The sequence below is a fragment of the Engraulis encrasicolus genome, chromosome 12, assembly GCF_034702125.1.
Source record: "Engraulis encrasicolus isolate BLACKSEA-1 chromosome 12, IST_EnEncr_1.0, whole genome shotgun sequence".
Taxonomy (NCBI): domain Eukaryota; kingdom Metazoa; phylum Chordata; class Actinopteri; order Clupeiformes; family Engraulidae; genus Engraulis; species Engraulis encrasicolus.
The window spans coordinates 10,312,451-10,334,542 of record NC_085868.1 but is presented as its reverse complement, the minus strand read 5'-3'; the positions used below and the strand labels follow the sequence as shown (position 1 = coordinate 10,334,542).

At 42.2% G+C, this 22,092-nt stretch overlaps 1 protein-coding gene across 5 annotated transcripts in view; it reads right to left on the bottom strand.

The window, feature by feature from the left end:
- The window catches only part of inpp4ab (inositol polyphosphate-4-phosphatase type I Ab), a 74,237-nt gene extending 52,498 nt beyond the window's left edge, over positions 1 to 21,739 (bottom strand). For all 5 annotated transcript variants that reach the window (XM_063211606.1, XM_063211608.1, XM_063211609.1 and 2 more), the window contains exon 1: positions 21,629 to 21,739. The gene's annotated coding sequence lies outside the window, so the exon portion shown is untranslated. The remainder of the gene's footprint in view (positions 1 to 21,628) is intronic.
- Positions 21,740 to 22,092: the final 353 nt, after the last annotated feature.

The following is a 22,092-nucleotide window of genomic DNA, read 5'->3' as shown; positions in this document are numbered from 1 at the left end:
AAAAAACGTGCTGAAAATAGCTCAACAGCTGTGCCAGTGAGTTGCTGTGTTTCAGCTGACTTGAACAACCCAATCCAGTAGCTCTCAGTAAACAAGAGAGATGTGATCATTTCCACTAATTCTACCATCTTCATTTCTTGTACAAAATGACCAATGAAAAATTGCATCATTCCCATGTGCCATGGCTAAATAGTCATAAGATGCTAGGAGAGTAGGCTCAGGGTCTTTCTCTGTTTCCAAGAGGATGTTGAAAGCACATCTCTTCCTCGAACAGCGCCTTTCCCGATTGCTGTGTAACTCATTAACCCTGTAATGCAATACACCAACTACCTACAGGTACCGGCACTCCTTTACCTGATCTCCTCGCACCTAGTCTTTCAGTGGAACAACTGACTGCTTTTCTTTCTCTCCTCTGACTTGATTGTTGTCCTCAAACAAATTACAAGTTGTATCAGATAAAACCACAAGTGTAAGGTAATTATTTTTGGACCAGTTTGTTGCTGAAAATCTACTTGTCTTCTTACCCTCTGAATCAACTACACAGTCATCAAACTGCCCAACAGGTGCTCACAGCACACTTGTGTACTGCCTCCTATTCACATCACTGCTCCCTACCTCTCCCACCCTGTCTTCAGAGACCTTTCAGAGCATTTTTGCACAGCTATAGAAAGTAAGCTAGTTAAAAGTGGAGGAAAAATGTGCCGTCCCGCTGGTGGTCTGCACAGTGTTTGTTATAGACTGGCAGCAGAAGTAGGTAGGCTACAAGTCCAAACATCATGTAACACTGTCTCATTTGCCTCTGGTGGTCCACCAGTGGGGCATATGAATTGAAGTCGTGCTGACCCAATTCTCAAACTAAATGAGTTTCTGCAAGCATACCATCATGTGTCTTACACTACACAGGTCTTTCACAAACACGCACGCACGCACGTCTGCACATACGCACGCACGCTATAGACACAAAGCATGTAGTCTTTAGGTTTTGGGGAACTCCCTGAACCACAGAAAGGAACAAAGACGAATTCTAAAGAAAAAGGACAATTAAAAGAATAAGGAAGATTGTCAAAGAACAAGGAGCAGTGTTAACGACAACAATGACGGTTAAGCAACAAGGACCAAAAGAACAAGGAGGATTGTTCTCATCAACTCATAAAAGCATGACTTGCCTAGAGCATATTGGCACTAATCATAAATCCAATTCAACATGATTCATGTCAGATAAAAGCGACGCCAGCAGGAGCAAATTAAATATTGATCATATTAGCGCATCAAATAATAAGCCAACGAACACTTGATGTCAGACGACAACTATTGGGTCAAAGACGTGCAAAATGGCATTGTCATTCAGTGTAACGGATGCCTTCTGCTGAATGTAACTGTAAAAAACATGACTCTTTTTATTTATTTATTGTTACAGGGAATTCATGAAAGCCTCGGCTGTCATCCATTCACTTGAAACAATTTAAAAATCACATTTTTTTGCAGTTACAGTCGGCGGAAGGTGTCTGTAACACTTGATGTCAGACGACTACTATTACAACAACTAAGCTTAAAAACAGATCCTGCTTCGAGCATGTAAACACACAGCGTGAATGAGAAAAGATAACAGCCATTGGCTGCTAGTGCTGACACACACTGAGCATGCGTGTGGGCATGTTTGCATGGCAGAGCCAATGTGTGTGTGTGTGTGTGTGTGTGTGAGAGTATATGCCCTGGCAGATTGCTTTCTGCATGGGCAGAGCTGAGCACGTGTCTGTGCCACACATAGACAACAACACAGTGCACACTGGCATATGGACACACACACACACACACACACACACACACACAAACACACACACACGCACACACACACACACACGCACACACACACACACATTAATACACACACACACACTAGGCCTGGGCAAAAAATCGATGTGATTTTAAAATCGAGTTTGAAAGTCAAATCGATTTGTTTTTTGAGAAATCGCGTTATACGATTTTTTTTAATCATCTGTCAGTTTATGTAGGCTATCCAAGCGCACAGCGCATTGCATTAGGCCTACGTTCATCACTTGGCGAGGACGTAGGCTGTCTACCTAGTGCATTCTCTGTGTCTCCTCCCACATTACATGCACAAACAAATGTGGTGAGTGAAATGGTTTGACAGAAATATAGTGAAACGGGCGAGGAATACGGGCTCCTGTTAAAAAAAGGTGACACTACCTCCTATCGTTTTGCCAATGATGAATACCAAACAACTTACCACTTTGTAAATTGTGAATGGCAGTGTTGTCATAACGTAAGTTGTACGTCTAGCAGCCGGACTACAGGCATGTTTGAATATTTGAAACGAAAACATCTCGCGGAGAAAATGCTAAACAAACTACTCTACCCCTACCACAAGAGTGAAGCAAGGTGGAAAGCAGTCATGGATTCAATTAGCCTAGAACTACCTATTACGATATGCTTCCAATTTATTCGGCAGAGAAGAGAGGTTTTCAACATATGCTTATAGTTTTGGATGCGCTGCTTCCTCGTCTGTATAATCCTAACCAACATGTGAGTTGAAAGGAATCTCTCTCCCTCCCTCCCTCTCTCGCTCACACACACACACACCCCACCAAGCACCCGGAGCAATCGGTCTCTCGCGCGCTCTCTCTCCCCCTCTCTCTAAAGCCCTACTCGGACGGGACTAGTTAGGAGACTTGTGGTAAAGTAATAATAACCGCGTCTGAACGCGACATGTCAGTAAAGATAGCGGCGATATCGGTAAACTTCGCCGAGAGTTTTACCACCTGTTAAGCAGTCCGGAGAAATTACCAGCGAATGCGCTGATGTCTGATTAAATGCATGAAACGTGATATCTAATCTACTCAGGCTTGCAAACGTTACCGTCTTGAAGTAAGCATTGGTTTAGGGTGTTGCTCCAAAATGTTTTCTCTGTGTTAACGCAGCAATGTTCAGATGCATCGACATGTATTTAGACGCATTACTATGGGCTCTGATGGGAAACCAGCAGGCAATTGCTAAATTTGTTCATCTGGGACAAGAGCCTCCATACATCTGCACTATAATGCATCATTAATATATTGTGGGGATGGATGGCACGTGACGACAAATCTCAACAGTGCCTGAGGGTTTACCCCTCACATTTTTTGTTCTTTCTCTGAGATGTTTCAATGTAATCCCAATTGGTAATTTCTAATAGCAATGTTCTGAGATAAAATTACATTAGGCTATTTTGGCCTGGAGTTCCCAAACTTTACTATGAGCCCTCCACATACAGGTAGATTCCAGCCAAGCCCCCCTGACATGGGACATGCCACGCTATTTTTTTTCTCTGCACCCAGTTTCACACCTTGATAAAGTTTGTGTATTCCTAAGACCATTCAGGTACTACAGAAAGCACAATACATAAATATTGTAAAGAACAAAATTATTCCACTGGGATTTAAGCCTATTTTTGGTTTATTTTGGCTATTACAAAACTATATTTTCCCTGCCAATCTGCCACGGCCCCCCTGGCATCCTCTCACGGCCCCCCAGGCGTCCCCAGGCCCCACTTTGAAAACCCCTGCTATAGGCTACCTCATGTCCATATAAACTGGTCCAGTCCGAGTAGACTTCAATGACACATACCAGAGGCACCGCCACACAAACAGAGCCTACTTCTCTCTCTCTCTCTCTGTCTCTCTGTCTCTCTCTCTCTCACACACACGCACACACAAACGCACAACCACGTAGGGGCCTAGAGAGCTCAAGTTTTTTTTTTTTTTTTTTTTTTTTTTGGGGGGGGGGGGGGTGTATTGAATCGAATCGTGAATCGAGTTTGTTAATGAAAAAATCTAGATTTTTTTTTCAGGGTGAATCGCCCAGCCCTACGCACACACGCACACACAGCCAAATGTTGCTGAGAAGAACCACTTGCCAAGCTAAGGTGACTCACACATAAACACACACAGGCCCCCACATGCACTCTCATAGCTCTGTCACAGCTCTATTTATTTTAACTCTCGTTTGCCCATGCAAGTCCTACCCTCACTTGATCATCCTCTGCTCTCTACTCAAACAACTAGTATCCTGTATCAACTGAAAATGAACAATGTCACGATGACCAAATTAAATCACAGTTGGCAAATGAGCTGGTTTGATGAGGAAACTCCTATTCTGCACAGGCACACCACTCTTGTGTTTTTTTTCTTAGCATGCAGTGCCGTTGGCTGGACAGCTCTGCTTCCTACCATCTCCACAGAGACTGCAAGACAAGCCTCCAGAAGAGAAGAGAAGAGAAGAGAAGAGAAGAGAAGAGAAGAGAAGAGAAGAGAAGAGAAGAGAAGAGAAGAGAAGAGAAGAGAAGAGAAGAGAAGAGAAGGAGTGAGAGAGAACAGTGCCAGAACCCAGCTGAAGTGAAAAATGAAATGACTTCAAAATGAGCAATTAACCCAAACATAATCATTTGCATACACATACAGAGAGACGATAGATAGATAGATAGATAGATAGATAGATAGATAGATAGATAGATAGATAGATAGATAGATAGATAGATAGATAGATAGATAGAGCTACAAAAAGAGTAAGGGAGGCTGACAGAGAGGCAGTGTGTGTGTGTGTGTGTGTGTGTGTGTGTGTGTGTGTGTGTGTGTGTGTGTGTGTGTGTGTGTGTGTGTGTGTGTGTGTGTGTGTGTGTGTAAGAGAGCGAGAGAGCGAGAGAGCGAGAGAGCAAGAGAGAGAGAGAGAGAGAGAGCAAGAGAGATAGAGAGCAAGAGAGAGAGAGAGCAAGAGAGATAGAGAGCAAGAGAGATAGAGAGCAGGAGAGAGAGAGAGCGAGAGAGTTAGAGAGCGAGAGAGCGAGAGAGAGAGAGAGAGAGAGAGAGAGAGAGAGAGAGACCGACCTCAGACCTGGCCAAAGGCTTCAGAACCCCACATAATGAGAATATGGCCATACTCAGTTCTGTCCTAACAGCAGCCTAGCAACCAGAGTACAGAAGACTGGGCCAGTGAGAGGGCTTCTCTGGACAGCAACCTTGACAACAAACACCTTCCCTCCCACCTGGACTAGGTTCCCTCAAATGAACAGGTTTTGTATGGTAAATGTAATTTCTAAAGTTATTTTGCAAAAAAAAAGTGGTGGGGCAGGTTGGTTTCATATCATAATTTCATATGAAACCACACAACCTATGTTGCCCATCTGACAATAATAGTTAACATGTCTCTGATACCCGCTAACCCCAACCTTGACTAACAAATGTTCTGTGGGAGACACTAAGTTACTGCTCTGTCACTGCTCTCCAGTTACACAGTGCTGGCTGCAGAAGCAGTCCCTTGTCTGTCAGCTTTTCGCCTGTGACCTAGAGTGCAGTGGGAGTAGAGTGATGAGTAGTCGTTGTGCGGGGCTATTTGGGAAAAGGCAGTCTTAAGCCAAAGTGACACTCCAGGGCCCGAGGCAGTCTTGGACTCATGCACATACACACAAATAGAGACAGTCACACACAAAATGAACGTGCACGCGCACACGTACGCACACGTATGCACACGTACGCACACACACACACCAAGGCCTGGGGCAGTCTGGGACTGATACACGCACACACGCGCAGGCACGCAGGCAGGCAGGCAGGCAGGCAGGCAGGCAGGCAGGCACGAACACACACACACACACACACACAAACACACAAACACCAGTCATCCTGGGACACATCCTTTCCCTGCCAAAAGGCATAAATGTTGTTATGAGGCACAGGATCCTCAAGAAACACTCACACACACATCACTACTCACATCTGCCCTGAGTGACTATAGACAAGGTAAGATGAGGATGTCCTAGACCTACAAACTACTTACTGCTGATGGAATATAAGGGGGTGATGAGGGAAGACATTTGAAAAGGAGAATAGGATTTCAACAGCAAGGTGACAGTTGTTTATTAACAACAACAAAACAACTATACTACTACTACTACTACTAAGCTTACTACTACTACAAACCCCAACTCCGATGAAGTTGGGACGTTTGGTAAACAGTGAATAAAATCAAACTGCTATCATTTTCAAAACATTCAATCTATTCATTAGATGGAGAATAGTGAAAAGACAACATATTAAGTGTTAAAACCGAGAAAAAATATTGTTTTAGGGGACATATGTACTCATTTCTAATTTGATAAATCCAACACGTCTCAAAAGAGTTGGGACGGGGACAATAAATGGCAGCAAATGTCGAGGAAGACTAAAAACAAAACAAAAGACAACACTTAACAGTTAAATACATTAACCAATGAGATGATTTTATATAAAAACAGTGTTAATTCCTATCTTGGACATGATTTCACCAGCTTAAATGGTGGGTGTATTCCTTGTCATGTTTTGCAATGTTTTCCTTTCTGTAGTGCTTACAGTGTGACAGGTCTTGACCAAAAACCCACCATTTTATCACCTGCTGGTCCTTAGGATGGAGCCAAACTGTTAAAACATAGTAGAGAATGCAATTTGACCTTAAGAAGCAGTAATCGAAGATCTCCCTTCAAAATATTGTGCATGAGTGGCTTTTCATGCTGTTTAAAACCCATTTATACCATTCAGCACTGTATTTAACTCTACAGATGAGTGAGAACATCTTAACCAATGCACTACTGCACCCGCATGCCATCATGGAGGCTGATTTTTGAAGCTAGCACTAACACAAGTTGGATGGTCCATTTTCACTGTAGCACAGGATGTGCAATGCTCTATTATTGTCAAAAAGAATGGACTTCTACAACTTCTGCTGACTTCTGTAAGCAAAGGACAGTTTCCCATGTCTTCTGGGTCTATTTCAAGTGAGCTCAGGTGCTTAGGAGAATGTTACACCCCTGTATCATTTTCATGCATTAAGCATTCTTAATATGGTCAATTTTCAATAGCTCTAATTCCTGGAGTGCTAGAGTGAGACTACAGCCAATATATATTCCATGATGTCATGAACCTATACAATGATTTTATTAACAAAAATATGTCTTATATACACTCAATCGTGGTAAATCAAAGGGAATTCAAAAATGTATGTAATAACTATGGTAATTATTCCCTTTGCATCTTTAATTCTGAGTGACTCAGCCTCTCTGTGATGATCTTATACCTGGACACCTATATTGTCCGTCAGTACAATTCATTTTGAAATGTTCTTCTTTGTTGTTTTATCTTATTTGGATGTTTACTAAATTTCACTGATCCCCGCCCCAACTCTTTTGAGACGTGTTGGATTTATCATATTAGAAATGAGTACATATGTCCCCCAAAACAATATTTTTTCTCGGTTTTAACACTTAATATGTTGTCTTTTCACTATTCTCCATCTAATGAATAGATTGAATGTTTTGAAAATGATAGCAGTTTGATTTTATTCACTGTTTACCAAACGTCCCAACTTCATCGGAGTTGGGGTTTGTACTACTACTACTACTACTACTAAGCTTACTACAGTACATCTACCACTACTACTACACCAACTCATACTACTGGTACTACTACTAATAACAACAATGATGAGGATAAATATAGGACATTGCATCATGTAGGCTAGGCCTTAGCATCATGTAGGCTACTGTACTCTAATGCAAAACCTCATGTTTACAGAGTACCGTAGTAGGAGTGATAAGATTAGGCTCGTGCCCAAAGCGAACACAAACACTAGGCTACTTTTTTCACCATAAGAGGAAATAAGCGGACCAAAGCACACAGTACCTAAGACCTTCAGTAATACCTCCCTCCACGAGTTTGGAGTGAAGAATCCAAGATCTTTGCCAATACCTTACTTAAAATAGGAAAGCTTGAACCTCTGTGACTTAATGTGATTTCATAGGAGAAACACTGACGGATTTGAAAAATGTTTTTGGCAGTCAAATCAGAGGAGGCTTCTCAATCTAATAACCTATCAAATAAAACAGAAATAAAACAGAAATATGAAACAAACTAATCCATAAAAATGTCATTACCTCCTACTCCGAGAACCACACAGCTGCACTCAACCTGTTTTGACACAGCTGAGTGGGAGACAGAATGGTGGTGGTGGGAAAACTATTACGAGGGATTGTAAGATTATTCCTGTATTCTCTCTACTCCACACATTAACCCAGTGGTTCTCAAACTTTTTCCATCATTCCCCCCTTCAGAGGGTCTGAATGCTTCCGAGCCCCCCCCATCCCCCCCTCCCCCAACTGTACGACTGCAGTCAGATGCAGATGTGTGTTCATTTCATATGCTTTTCAAATTCATCACAATCAATAATATAATGTTGGTGAAGGCTTTAAACTTATTGACATATTGGCAAGACAGGAAATCATTTCCTTGGGAGAACAAAACCCAAAATCAGATGTCACACACCCTCCCTGAGATGCCATCGCGCCCCCCCCAGGGGGGATTACGCCCCACTTTGAGAAACACTGCATTAACCCTTCGAGGTTTATGAACAAACATAGAACATTGGCAAAGTTCTAACTATGATGTCACAATACTATCCGGGACTACTAACACGAGCTGCAACGAGAGTTCTAGAATGTGTAGAATTCTACAAAGAATTGTCAAAACAACCCTCCCTCCTCAAAGCATTAAAAAAGCTGGAAATCATACTTGAAATGCGCTGTTCTCTGTGGATGGAGGCGCGACAGGGAGAGAACAATGATATGGGGCCAGATATAGACTAGGCCTCCGCTCTGCTGCAGAAAGCCCTTAAGAATTCACATGAGTCACATGAACTAGAGCACACAGAGAGACAGGGTTAGCCTTCCCAGTTTAAACCCCACTGGGATGCTGACACAGATTTTCACATGCTCCACTGTGGACAAGTTAAGTCATACACACACACGCACGCGTATGCAGAGACACACATATGCCTACGGATATGAACACACAGGAAGGCAGGCAGGCAGGCAGGCAGGCAGGCAGGCACACACGCACTTATGCATGCACACACACTTCTAGAATGGGTTGTCAGTCCAAAGAGACGCACACGCCAACAAATATGTGCACGCGCTCACCCCCACCCCCCACCACACTCACACACACACACATTTGTACAATGGGTTGTCATTCCTTCAAATAAAGCTATATCCTCTCTGTAAAAAGGTAAGAACCAACTGATAAAACTGACATCTGATGCAACTTTTTCAGCGGGACTTGAGTAATAGTTCTGGTAACTTTCCCCTTTCCTCTTACCAAGCAAAGGCTGATTGTACAACACAGTACCGAACCTGAACTTGTACTACTCCCCTACTAGCCAACTGTTTTTGGAATAATGGATAAACGTTGTGAAAGTCTAAGTTTATAGGTCTACCCATCACACAAGCTAAATCTGTGAAGCCTGCTATCTGACATCGTGCCTGAATACCATCGGGCCTGTCTGTTTTTACCTTGATCCTATCTAGGCAGTTTCACTTCTTTTCAGTACATGTGTGTCAGTTGATAGCTCTCATGCATGGAAAGTGAAGAGGGAAGAAGCACCTTGTGGGTGGTTTGGCCAACGCCTGTGCTGTGCACAAAATAACTTTCAGCTTATTTCTAAATACAGCTCCAGTGTTTCCACCCAGTGCTTTCTACTACAGATGGCCAGAAAAAAACATCTAAAAATGGCCTTGACAAGTCACCTATCCATCCCACCTTGACAAAGTTGTTCTAATTCTGGACTAGGTCTATGTGTAGAAGACTAATATTAGACTTAAAATCATGTAAATTAAAGGAATGGGGTTATAAATAAACAAGTCATCAAATGCTTTGCATTGGACACAATGTACGCAAATGGAAAGAAAAAGATTTACATTTTGTGAGTCATGTCCGTTTATCATATCAACCTTTAACACTGGACAAGCACTGCCTCAACTAACAACAAATACCCTTTATAAACCGTGTCCAGTTTACACTTGCAAATAGGAATATGACAATGTTCTCAGGTTATTGTCGTCAATCATCTGCAATAAACTAACCAACTGTAACTGTAGGGATATGTTTGTATCCCTTTCGAAAGTCTTTTAGTTAATTAAAGAAATGACAACAGCAAGGCAGATGGTCGCCTCCTGCTTCCCCTCTGACTCTGATTCATTAACACTCTTCAGCGGTGTGAAGTGTAGCCGAGTCCGGACTAAGATGGGCTGGGGCCCCTAGGCTACAGGTTATTGGAGGATACCCCACAGAAGGCAAATTTCAGGACAAAATTACATAGGAAGTGTCACAATTCCAAGCTAGGGATGTTTGCAGGCAACATTTTTCAATGCTGTCTCTTGTCACGATTCTGCAATTATTCCACCTTTTGTCAACCGGGTTCCCGGTTGGGCCTTCATCAGGTGGGCCTTCGTCTGAGGTTGTTACTTTACTCTTAACACTGCCCACGGGTCATAGCATGGAGGACTGAATGGGGGAAGCACACGCATCATATGTTTGTGTTGTATGTGTGCTTCAGATTAAATTGCACATTAAATTAGGCTGGTGATTGTGGAAACAGAATTGTTATGCCCCCTACCTACTGTAGGGACAATGAAATTCTAGGGTGTTTCGTCTGGAGGCGGTATTACGTGCCTACGTCACAATAGTGATGCGCGCCCTTGTTGCCGACGACGTTTGATTCTTCGCCATGACAACCGTCCCTACCGTCCCGAACCGTCCCTAATCTTAACCCTAAACCTAACCTTAACCTTAACCTTAACCTTAACCCTAAACCTAACCTTAACCCTAAACCTAACCTAACCATTACTAAACCTAATCCTAAATCGCTTGTTTGAAATGGTCTGGAACTATTGAGTCCCATTGCAGTGCCCACTGCAGTTCAGCAACGAGGATGTGCATCACTAGTGACGTAGGCACGTCCGGACGAAATACCCTATTTTTTGTGAGTCCCACCTACTGCATGTCTGCTACATATGCGTAGAATGGAGATCTTACCCAGATGTTCAGTTTTAAGTTAAGTATCGTCTGGTACAAAAGGTCATACTGTAGGTGGACTCAGTGACTAGTGTTATGGGCAAATCACCCATAAGGAGGATGGTGTCGAAATACAGCATTACTCATCACATTTTATATACACATTTGATGGATATGTCACAAAAAAGAGGAAGTTGTCATATTAATAACTGTGGTTGCTGCTGCACTGAGGTTTTCTAAGAGTCATGTACACAATGGGAAAAAAGACGACATATCTTACTGTACATCCTCATATATGTTATCATTTTGTCCTGAACACTGACTATAGCATGGAAAATATTGGTACAAGCTAAGCTTACTAGTTACCACATTTTAATAGAAGTAAAAAAAACATTAATCGCAATTCGACCAACAAGAGACCCAGGTGAAATGGGCATGTGAAGAGTGTGTGTGAAGAGGGGTGTGAATAGTGGGAATATTTAAATCACCTTTGGATTAAAGAATTGAAATAGAATTAATTTAAATGTGGTATTTTATCTCAATTTTTAATTACATTTTTTAGATTTAGTAGGTTCTTTTTTCGAGAAACATTGAGATTTCGGGGGGAAAACGCTGCTTATCAATTAATCGTAAGTCGATCGATAAGACTATCAACTTATGATTAATGAATTAATCGATAATTTGCATCCCTAGGCACAATAGAAGTGGTAGTGACTGGCTACACAGAGGGTTTTCTGCAGTGCAAGTGGAAAAAGGAGGGCAATTGTATCCTAAACAGTGGAGGAGGATGAAGGGGCTTAAGAGCCTACTGATGCCCCTGATGACTGACCATAAAAGGCCAGGCTCGGTTCTCTTCAAGAGAAATTCTCAGCTACTCATAGCCAGCCAAATAGCCAAGCGTTTACACACCAATACCAAGTGGACTAGATTTCATCGCCGTTTGTTGTAGAAGCCTCGACTGCAGTTCTTGTTTTTTTTTTTTGGTTAGTTGAGTGCACTTCTTCATTAAAATAAAAAACAGGATTTCATCTCCGCACATCCTACAGGTTGGAGGCGGATGTGCCTCTCATGGAGAATTACAGGGATATGATGCTGAACTCCTCCAAACTCTATCTAATGTAATTACAGTCTATGGAGGACGGCAAAAACAAATCCAGAAGGCCCCTTTCACCCTGTTGCACGTCGATAAACCACTGCAAATGATCTTGCAAACATTCATTGCAAAGTTGGAAAAAAAATACTTTGAAACTTTATGCTGGAGACATCCCACTGGTTCTCAGTTTCACAGAGGAGACTGAGGGGTGGGGGGTTGGGGTGGGGGGTGCGTACAGTAACCATGGCAGCAAGCAACCCTCAGAGTTGACACTGACTCTCTCATCAAACGCCTGACACCCACACGGCAACAACTGCTGCAGCAGGCCGTGTCAGTCTGCTGGGCGGAAGGGCCATGCCTCAGTATTTCCACCACGCTTTTGCTGTGCGTCCTTCTCAATGCATTTTCTACTTATGTAAAATACTCAGCTTTTTATGGCAACAGGTTTCACCCAACCAACCAGATCTTATCACTTCCAACTAAGTAGCTGCAAAAGTACCGAAAAAGGGTGTGAGAGATTTGAATTGCGGTATTGCATGAAATCAATGCCTGTATACTCCATTCTTCCAAGAATGTTTGCAATTAACAGTTGATACTTTCATCTATACTTTTGTGCCATCATACAGTATGTCTAACTGCATGTAATGCAATGATAAGGTCTTCAGGTCTCGTATTTGACCTTTGGGGAAAACTCAAAAGCTTCAAATCTCATAACCTGTGGGCAGCTCTGTGTGTGTCGCCTGTAGGGGGACCCATACGCACACAGAGTCCTACACTTCAGCAAACTCGCACACAACATCATGTGCACCGAGCATTGGGGCCAGGGGGAGCAGGCTTCCATCTCTGGTTGTTCTTGTTTATAACCGCAATAAACTGTCTGAACTACTGTTTGTTTTCATTGACAACATACAATAAAAAGGCATTTGTAAGCTAATATTTTCTCACTGCAGCACTATATAAAAATAGATTGTAATTGGTATGTCTGCGCAAATATCCTCATCCTCATTCATACCGGCCATGTTCTAAAGCAGTGTTTCTCAATCTTTTTTTTAGGCGAGGCACCCTTTCAATTCATTAGGCACCCCAAACCGACAAGCCGTAACATGGCATCGCATCCGATACCACACAAGCTTAGAAAAGTAACACATTTGGAGATGTCACACAACCCAGTTCAAAGTTGCAGCTTACTGAGGCGACCTAAATTTACTTCATTGTGCGCAAATGGTAGATGAAAGATTCCACTGACTAAGCATTCATTTATTAATATAGACAAATATGTATTATAGTATATCATTTATTTATCAGCCACCTTTCCGCGGCACCCCTGAGGGAGGCCTGCGGCACACCAGGGTGCCCCGGCACCCTGGTTGAGAAACACTGTTCTAAAGAGCCGAGCTGCAAGTGGCCAGACTCATTTTGGGGCTCAACCCCTCTGCATAGAACGTCATTTATAACCTAATTTTCACCAAAACCGTAAGATGAAGTCTTAATCTTATACTCAACACTCTCTGTATTGTCATAGCAATGTTGTTATGATGTAATTCAGTCTTTTCCACCGACTGGCCCATCTGAATTCAGTGGCACTGGCAACAGATGTCTCACCTCTCATCCAGAAGACTTCTGGCCTAATGGAGAACCAAGAGTCTCTGGAATGGACACTGATATTATATAGTAAAACTAAAACATCAAGCTTGGATCGAAAAAATTTGAAGCAACCATTTCACTTGTCGCAGCAAGCAGCAGTAAGCAAATATGTTCTTTCACTATTTGCATAAATAATCAAATTCAAAGATTGGCGATAGCAAAGAACAGATGGCAATGACTAAAAATACACATTTCCACACCTGCATACTGTAACTGAAGTCTGCAAAACTGTGGTAGATGCTATGAAGCAACTGACAGAAAACTGACCTAAATTACATAACCACTGAGAAAACCAGTGAACTGAGCATGGAACACAATAGCCTTCATGCTCAACTTCCTGCAGGGTTTCTGGTGTGGGTGTGTAGGCAACTTGACAGGACAGGACAGATGAATGCTGATACCTAGTCTTGGTGTAGTGCAGTGTATCTTAAACTTTTTCAGACTGAGGACCACTTTGTCCCCCTTAAAATGTTCAGGGCTAATTTGACACTGCTAATTTTGATGCAGATCACTTAACTTACTTTTTATTCACATTACAAGCATGACTTATTGCGGTAAAAATAACACTTTGGCTATGTTTAGCTTTGTAATAATGTTACAAATGAAGCCAACTGCTAGCTTGTCTTGGCAAAGTAGAAATCCCCTCGTGGACCACCAGTGGTCCCCGGACCACACTTTGAGAATCACTGGTGTCGTGTATAGTCCTACAGAATAGAAACACTATAAAACATGAACAGGAAACATTATTCAGTACTAAAATACACTATATAAAAGTACACACTATAAATAACATGTAGGCTCTTAGTCCATTGGCATTATCTCTCTAGGGTGAGTTGACGGTCACTCTTGATATGAAGAACAAAAACCTCGTACAGAGGATGTTATTGGTATCAGATAACATCAGTTTTCAGATCTTGATGGACATATTGGGATGGGCATACAAAGACACGCGGAACTTGTCACTAAATGGCAGTAGCTGCTGTCTTTGACATTTCCTATTAATTCAAATCATGAATCTTGAAACCAGCAGATTTCTCTTCTGCAGCATGTCCACGCTGCTCTGAGGTTTCTATACCACAAACTCTTCACATCGACATTGATTTCAGTTCATGTTATTTTATTTTGCTTTATTTAAGTCAACTTAAAAGGGGTATCTCTACAGAGACCTAAGTTGAATGGCTAATCATGTCACAAAGACATTTCTCCTAAGCTGACATCTCCATGTTTTCACCCTCCCTTGCCAATCCCTCTTCCCTTGGCAGCAGACAGCCTTTTTAGCCAGACCATGCCTCAGGGGAGAGTCCTCCTTGGACCAATGTTATACCAGAGAGACGGGATAATATACTCTTAGAATCTCTGGTTATTACACAGGCTTCACGATACTTAAGGATATAAAATGTTTTCGTCAAATGGTCTAACAAAGACAAGATCAAGCTCTTTCCAATTTTTGTTAACTTCTAGACAAAAGACTTCTATTGTCCATCAGCGTAAAACTCAATGGCAGAGATGTCCATTTGCAATAAGTGAGTAATGCAGTTTTAACTGCTACTACATAAAAGCAGTTAAAGAAAAACTATTGCACTAAAAATGGGATCTGTGTGTTCGCACCACTATAAGCTTTGAGGCTTAAATGATGTGTTAGTTCTTTGTACAATAAATGGCTGCTAAAAAACACAGGACCGAGAGGGGACGATAACTCAGACTCGGAGGCATAAATAATTTCCTTTAGAAAGCCACAACAGATGTAAGCTTTTCATATGGAAATAGCCAGGCACTCTTCCCTCATCCTCCCTCCCCCCCTTTGGCCGCTATGGATGTATAAGTAGGCCTTGTCCTAAGGCAATGGTTCCCAAACTGGGGGTCAGGACCCCTAGGGGGCTCTTGGGGGTACTGCGGGGGACTTTGCATAAGAAATGTGAAATCCACACAGCTAACGCCTAACAATTCCATCAATTGGTTGTTGTAACCATATTCACTTGAATGGTTAGTAGATTTATTTGCTTTTCCTGCAAAGGTATATGAATATTAGTAGCCAAACTAAATGGAAAATCTAGCAAAATCTTGCGAAAACTTTCTTAGGTCCAACAGGGAGTTCCCTTTGAAAAAGTTTGGGAACCACTGTCCTAATGGGATACAAACACGAGGCACACAGCACACAGCACCCCGAGTCCAGTGTTGCGCAGCATAGAGGACACATTTCTCTCCTTTAGGACACTAACAGTAGGCAGCATAATAAAGATGGCTTCAGCTATTAGGTCAGCCAGCAGGCTAGGCTAGATTGGAGATAAGAATGTGTTTATTTATTAACATCATGAATCATGACTGTTAAGCTTATAAATAGCCAGTATCATCAGCAGAGCAGACCTGAAGGGAACTTCAAGGCCTAATTTTGTTATCAAAACTTTACTTTTGTAACAAGTAGAGCCTTCTGGTTTGAGCAACAGTACAGCAGTGTTGAAAATCATTCAGCAGGTGGTTTGCAATGCCTATACAATATATCCTTGATACAATTTCCAAAATACCATCCAACCCCATCACTCATCTATAATCTGGAATCTTCCTGACAACCTGTGAGGTTTTGGGGACAGGACAGGACTCAGCCTAAAATCTAAAACACATAAACTTGGTCCAGTGTTGCTAACTTTGGAATCGTATCGGTGGTCAGTGAGAGTGTTGGGGAGAGACTCTTTTCCCAGAGCTCCAACTGTAAGCTTAATGGAATTGAATTGAACTTCATATAACAGCCTATCCGGCATTGCATGTGGCTTAAAGCACCACACTGTCGGACACAGGTTCAACCCTAGGGGTATAAATCACAGCCTCCATGACGATACGATTCAATATCGATATCTTATTATTCGATGCGATATGATTAAATTATTTTCGATACTTAAGAATGCCCCACGATACGATACGATAGGATTCGATTAGATTTTTATCCCAATTACTTTTCCACTTCTATTAAGTTATTGGGCAGGGGCCAGCAATTTGATCATTTTTGATACTTAAGAATGCCCCACGATACGATGCAATTTCATTCAATCATCAGAATATTAGCGATATATCGATAAGTTACATTTCGATATTATTTACACCCCTATTCAACCCCCCACGACCGGTCTCCTTCTCGCTTCCTGTCTCCTCTCACAAAGTGTCCTATCAAAATAAAGATCCAAAAAGCTAATAAAAAATACTAATAAAAAAAACCAATAGACTATCAAAAGGTTTGCGTCAGAGAGGATATCTGACTCCTGTAACCTCTTAGATGTGGAAAGAAGTGGCAGAGTCTGTCTGTACTGTAATCTTCATGAACCCAATCAAAGTAACTGCTTGATATTGTAACTCTTTGCTCTCCAGAAGCGTGCAGCACTCCACCTGAAGCACTTAAAGGTTCAGGGTGAAGTGTGTCTTTGAAGCCTTGCAGTGTTTCCTATACTCTGAACAAAACAGGAAGTGACTCACCCATGCTTGAGTGTGCAAGAAAACAATTTGTTAATTTCTCTCAGTGGCAATTGCAAATGCCTTCACAATGTCACAACCTTTGTTAAGAAATAAATAGTCCTATTATAGTGAACACTACTCCTCCTCAAGTTATGCTTCCTAACGACTCACTACATGAGGTAAGATAAACAGGAAAATGTCTTATGGATTAAAAGTCATGTCAACACAGCATTTCCGTTTAAAAAAAAAGAGTGACTGCAGCACATTAGCGTCAACAGACATGGTAAGGAGGACCCAGAGTCTTCACACAGGATGAGGGTAGAAAATGGGCCAATAATGGTAACAAATGACTCATCCTCCTTCATTCACTGGTATCAACTAGGCCTAACCCTGGTCTTCCCCCAACTCAGCAAAGAAAGAAAGAAAGAAAGAAAGAAAGAAAGAAAGAAAGAAAGAAAGAAAGAAAGAAAGAAAGAAAGAAAGAAAAAGATCAGCACTTTGTGACCATGCTGACAGGGTTAAACCCAAGCAACAGTTCCTCATATACTAAAACCCTCTCAAACAATTTTTGAGAACTTTTCCGCGATGAATCATGTCTGCATGACCAATGCTGTTGCCAACTATAGAACTATCAGGAAGAGCAAATTAACACGGTCAATGAGAAGTGTGACTATCCTTGACACGTCCCTGAAAAAGCCAAGTCTGGTATAGCACTACAGTAGCAGGCTAACCTACTTCTCTGTGGCTGATTGGCAGCACTCATCAGAGCGCCAAGAGATTGAGTGACCCATTCAGTGAGAAAACTGACAAAACTGATGATTTCAAAGCACTATACTGCTTTTTGCAAGCATCAGGTATTCAAATCTCCTGTTATCCGCTATCTCGGAAGGAAAATACAGAATTGAGGATATGTAGCCCCTTTTTTTCCACAAGGCAAAATAGCAAAATAACAAAAAAAATAGTAGGAAAGGAACTGATGTGTAGTAGGCTTTCTTGTGATACCTTTCAAGCACCAGGTAGTCCAGTCAAATCCAGCACAGTCACATCCAGTCTCCTCACCAGCTGAAACGTCAGCACATGTTTAAAATAAAAAGCAAGGCCTAGCCATTAGACCACTTCTTCCTTCTGAACGCACATGTGTGCAGAGCAATGCTCAGAGACTCTTTGCCTACTTCTGCTTTTCAAATTTCTTCTACCACTAGTTTCTTCTACCACACAGACAAGGACAAAGTTATCACGTAAGACCAATAGCTTGTTTAAAACGGCAACAAAAAAATCCCGTCTGCAACCTAAAAAAAAAAGAACAAGATTCAACATTTAGTCTGGTTGTAAAACTGAAAGTAAAACCCGAAACCCGATCCAACATCATCTTTACACACCTGCACTACAAACCAGGGAAGCTGACAAGGAAGGAGGTTGTGTCACTGGTGGGGCCCAAAACGGGGTTCTCATTACATTGTGTGTATTGAGAGGGGGGCCCGTTTTAGAGGACTTTTCCCGGGTCCCGTGCGGTCAGAGGCCCTGCTACAAAGCATCTCTGTTGTTATTCAGTATAGCGTGAAGCGGCAGTAATACAGGGCTTGCGTTAACCAGTAGGCGGTTGGGCTAGACACAGTGGTTGTTTTTTGTCTGCTCTCTGAGCTGCTCTTGGTCTCCTACAGCCCCACGTACAGTAAAAACCCCAAGTTCTCTTGGTCTGAGCTTACTACTGTTCAATTTACAGTAAAGCCTCACCTTGAGTGTGAATAGAGGACTGCTGTTACAGCATTGCATCTTGCTAGCATTGCATCTTGCTACAGTACTGCTGGCTCATATTCCAGCAGTCTGTAAGAAACAGTATAAGGGTTTGCTGGGTGGTTTTTGTTTAATCTCTGTGCTGCTGTTGGTCTATTACAGTCATCCCGCATACGTACAGTAAAACTTCACATTGAGTTAATACAGGGCTGCAGTTGTAGCATTGCCTCTGGCAGCTGCTGGGTTGTCTCATGTTCTCTCATGGTCAACGTTTGGCTCGGCAGATCGATCACTGAAATTATTGCAGGTTTTTTGGACAGTGGCTCTGCACAGGAAGACAAAAAGAGTCAATATGCAGGATACGAATCAGACAGTGATCCAATAAGCCAGAGCCAGAAGGGTACGGATGTATTGGAGTATTGGATTAAAAATGGCAACAGGAGTAAGCAGTTTGTAAACAGCTGGGCCTCTCCTTGGAGATTGTGGACATTTCACCTTTCACATACGAGTTGTTTGTAACCAGGACCCACCTTATGCTGGGGGACCCCATTATAGCCTAGGCATGCTATTATGTGGGGCCATATCAGTGTTTTGCTCTGGGGCCCTGTTTGCAATTGCCACTGCTTGTAACTTACCCTTGACTATGACCTGGATGAATGACAATCAATCTTCACTGATGTGTAATGCCTACTCCATTAGTCCAGAATAAACATTCCTACTCAATATGTGTGCGGTTATTTAATCTCTTTGACAATGCTGAAGCTGGATATGACTCAGCTTGGTTTCAAAACTCCTTTAAACTTAAACTCTGCACTGCACTAGTTGCATGGTGAACCATTGCCCATTGCACACAACACCCACACGCACCTTAACCAACTCAAATAGCAAAACTATAATAGTACATGGATACAGCAGGTTTATAAATGATTAACAACGACCCATCATTGAGGAGATATCCAGTTATAGCACTTCAACTACCACCAAAAGTAAAGACAACAAACTGTTATGCAACACAGTGATTCATAATTCAACCATGAGTGCACAACTGTGGAACTGCACTGGGACTGGGACTGCACTTCTGACTTCATCACGTGCAGAAGCACACTCTACTTCCTTGCTTGTTCCCCAGTCTTCCTGCTCCTCAAGCTTTGAGTGCAGTAACTATCAACGCTGAGACCTTGGCCATCACTAGAATGTCCATTTTCCACTGACACCCCTATTAATAATTGATAGTGATTATACATAATCAAAACAACACCCCAAAGGTTCCTGTTTCCAAATGTGTCCATCTTGATGGCTCCATTCATGTGTACAATGGTAAACAAGCTTGTTGTATGTCTGTGAAGATTCTCATTCGTCCTGATCAAGGTATTCAGAAGAGCAATGCTGTATGCAGCTGGACTTGGGATTTGAAGAAGCTCAAAAAGAACTAGCTCATTCCTCAATCTTAGTTAGATATGAAGGGCAAACTGTAGACTAGAGCAAGAGTTCCCATACGTGACCCCCCATTTTTGTTTTAGATTAGTTTTTTTGGGTTTTGTTGTACTTTTTCTTCCAACTTGCCGTGGACCCCCTAACACCGGTCCCTGGGCCCCACTTTGAAAACTACCGGATTAGAGCCTCACTCTAAAAGTTACTTCATCAGCATAGCAATTGACAAGGAAACTGTAATTGAAACTTAATTTAAACTGGTCCAATCGAGTGCATAAACATGGTTCACTTTATATCGCTCAGATGAAAGGAGAAAAATATCTTGAGCTAATTATTCACAAAAAAGGAAAAAGTGAGGGAAAATCTGTCATGGTCTATATTTACATACTTCATAGAAGTCTGTAGAGAGCCTACTTCACTACAAAAGGCTGAGCCAAAGGCAACAGTCTGTAAGACTTTATCCAGGATGTCGTATTGATTTGCTTAATTTCTATGTAGCTAATATTCCAACTGTAGTACGTCCAATGTCACCAAACAGTGTCAACCACAGTAGTCCATATATTTCACAAAACATGAATACACTAGTGCAACTGACTCTGTACTAGAGCTCTATCCTTGGTCCTGGCCTAGTAACTGATATTGGAGCATCAATCCAGCTTGGCTCTGCTCTGCTCATGGAGTTGGCATTGACACAGAGCTGCCTCTTTGCAGCTTGGCTGGGGTACCACTTGAGTTCACCATCCCACTTTCATATTCCTGCCCTAGCCCATCTCAGCTGTCTGTTTTGATATGGCACATCCGTCAACCGACCAACTTGTAACATCAATCTTCATTTCCGTGCCAGAGCCAGGCTGAGTATTGCAGATGATGTGATTTACACAATCCATTTACACATGAACACAATGAAGAATTTCACTTGGTGACCAAAGCCGACAACAGGGCAGTTGTAGCTTATTTTCTCCACTGTATCTCGAGTAGAAACTGCGACACACTTCAAAACAGAGCCTATCTTGAATAGAACTACTCTCCATGAAGTAGCAACTAGACTACCTTGTCTGCAACATGTCAGCAGTGCACTTATAAAGGAGCATATGACCCTTTCCAAATGATAAGAAGGTAGCAAGTTAACTTAGCACAGGACCGTTTGCCTGCCCGCCGATGGATTTATGGTAGGCTATATCGATTACACAGTCTTTGCGACGATTTCGTGCTCGTGACAACAAAAGCTGACTTCGAGCGAAGTAAGGAAGAACCTAGAAACTTGAACATATAACTTCTCTTTGTTGCGGCAAGACACTGGCAATCTTTTGCTACAGTAAACAACGCTTGAGAACATACGAATGCCGGTTGTTTATACGACAACGCAGCAGTTTTCGGCTCCCAAACCAGCAACAGATATCAGGCACATGCTTACCTTTCAACAAGGCACAATATTAATCCATGTCTTAGTGTCCAAATACTTCTTCAATCTTTCATACGAGCAGCAACATTATTTCGCCCGCTGCTTGGTCTCTCTGCAGTAACAGACTCGCCCTGCCTTTCGGTGACGTAGGGGTGTCGCTGAGAAATCCTCCTCCCACTTCAAGCACGTTGTGCCTGCAACAGCACGTGCCTGAGTGAAATGCATCTCTCTCCAGCCTGAAAACTATAAACACAGACCAACATACAGCCTGGAACTGGCACACGGTCACCCGTGTGTGAGAAATTCGCATCATCTACACGTGCCAGTGAAAAAAAAACATACATAGCCTACAATTCATTTGTAGGGTCCATAAAACAAGGTAGGCCTAATTCGAAAATTTATTTTGGGATGATTTGTGAAGCTCAGCATCAGCATCAGCATCCTAAAGTAAACAAGGCCTAGTCGGCCCTATATGG